This window comes from Phocoena sinus, chromosome 8 (assembly GCF_008692025.1).
Source record: "Phocoena sinus isolate mPhoSin1 chromosome 8, mPhoSin1.pri, whole genome shotgun sequence".
Lineage (NCBI taxonomy): Eukaryota > Metazoa > Chordata > Mammalia > Artiodactyla > Phocoenidae > Phocoena > Phocoena sinus.
Window position 1 is genome coordinate 103,203,735 of NC_045770.1, and position 2,502 is coordinate 103,206,236.

Genomic DNA, 2,502 nt, shown 5'->3' on the forward strand with positions numbered 1-2,502 from the left:
CTCAGTAGTTGTGGCACACGGGCTTAACTGCTCCGCGGCATGTGGGATCTTCCCGGACCACGGCTTGAACCCGTGTCCCCTGCATTGGCAGGTGGATTCTTAACCACTGTGCAACCAGGGAAGCCCCTATACTGGCTTCTTTTACTTAGCAATATGCATTTAAGCTTCTGGCATCTTTCTGTAGCTTGCTAGGTTATTTCTGTTTATTGCTGAATATATGTTTAACTTTTAAAGAAACTACCAAACTGTTTAACAAAGTGGTGGTATTCTGAATTCCCACCAGCAGCGTATGAGAGTTCCAACTCCTCCACATCCTTGTCAACACTTGGCATGGTCGGTCTTTTTAATTTTAGCCATTCCAGGTTTGCAATGGTGGTCCTTCTAGTTGATTTAATTTGCACTTTACCAGTGAATGAGCATTTTTTCATGTGCTTATTTGCCATCCAATATCTTCTTTGGAAATGTCTATTCATATCTTTCAACCATTTTTATTGGATTTTTTTTTAAGTTGTAAAAGTTCTTTATATATTCTAAATACAAGTCCTTCATCAGATACACATATATATATTTGCAATTATTTCCTAGTCTGTGGCTTGTCTCTTCATTTTCATAATAGTGCCTTTTGAAAACAAAGTGTTTTATTTTGATAAAGTTCAACTTAATGTTTTTCTTTTATTGTTTCAGCTTTTTGTGTCATATTTAAGACATCTTTGCCAAGCCCAAGATTGCTAAGATTTTTCCTATGCTTTCTTCTAGAGGTTTTATAGTCCTAGAGTATATATTTAGGTGTATAATCCAGTTGGAGTTACATTTTGATATGGTGTATCCTAAATAGTTATCAAATCCATCTATTTCCCACTTGTGTCTACCACCTCCCTAGTTTGATCCACCCACTCCCAGGCATCCTTCTCCTTCATTTGTACAAATCTGAGCAGCCTTCTATGTAGAACAAAATCCATCTTCCATGGCTGACCCAGACCTGCCACAACTCTTCTCTCCCTTTCTCCCTCTGTGCTCAAGCAACACTAAGAATATTTCAGTTCCTCCATATGCCAAGGCAATTAATTCCCCTCACTGGCATCTCGCCCACCCCTGCCATAACTCCTTTTGTCTGATTTATGCCTCTTCTAACACCTAGATTAGCTAAGGCTTCACTTATGGGCTTCCTTCACACCATTCTTCTTCTCAACCAATCGTGGGTCTAAAAGTTGAGGCAATGTCTGCTTCCTTCAGAGGGAGCCAAGGCCATAGGTCTTCACCATCTTATGCCCAGGTGAGCACAGTGCCTTGCACATACAGGAGGTGGTCAGTGCCCATGAACAGTCAAACGCAGTCAGCAGGAGTGACAGTTGGGTGGAAGTAATTCTGAGGACTGTGGGACAATAGATTGAGCCAGAGGGCTTTGAGGGGAGGGGTGGCCTCTGCTACCTCTCCAGAGCATCTTTCCTCTCCCAGGCCCCTGCTCTCTGTGACCCAGTCACAAGGAACACTTGCAATTCCCCTTACTGGCCTGTTCCCCCAGCCTCTGGACCTTTGCACACGCAGTTCTTTCAGCTAAGAACACCCTATCCAGCACCTCACTGCCTGGTTAATTCCGACTTTTCCAATAGGATTCACCTTCCTTAATCCCCAAAGCTGAACCAGGAGAGCAGCCTCCTCTAGCACGCGCTGGTCTGCCTTAGTCATGGGTCTCTGTTAGGCAAAGACCTGTCGGCGGTTTAGTCAAGATCGGACACATTAATGCCCGGTGGTGAAGAGCAAAGAGCTCAGAAGCTGGTTCTAGCCCTGACTCACCAGTTGAAGGAGCTGAGCAAGTCGCACTCTCTTAGGCCTCAGTTTTCCTCATCTGTAAACTAGGAGTGAGAATGGAGTCAGATTAGATCAGTGGCTCTTAACCTTCTTGGGGTCATGCGCCCTCAAGTCCTAGGAAGGCTGTGCACTGTTTCCCCAACAAATGCTTGTGTGTACATCATATAAGGGCTTCGACCTGCTGGGTCGGGGCCCCCAAGGTCAATCAAAAGCCCTGAGCTGGGGGACCGGACCGCTGCAGTCTCGCTCCCTCCTGCTTCGACTCTCCACCTTCTGCATCTCGGGAGGTGGGGTCTCTCCCGGTCCCGGGTGGGCCTACTGTCCTGCTCGCAGTCTCTCCCGCCGCCTCCTGGGTAAAGCGGCACACGGGCATTCCCAGGTGGATGGGAGAGGGAGGGCTTGGAGGAGAGGGCAGGGATGCCGGCCTCGCAACTTCCAGGTTCAAGAAACCTCAGAGAGTAAGAGAAAGATGGGCTTCCACAGTTCCTCATTTCATCACAGTCGCTGCGCGAATGGGGAAACTAAGGCCGAGAGGGGCAGGGACTTACCCAAGGTCACGCAGCCAGCCCGGGCGTGGGGGACCGGTTCCTCGAGCCCCGCCCGGCGCCCGGAGCCTGCGCCCCAGGGCGCGGGGGTGGCGTGGGGGGGAAGCCGGCCCTGCCCAGGAGCCGGTCTGCGGCGAGGACCCGGCAG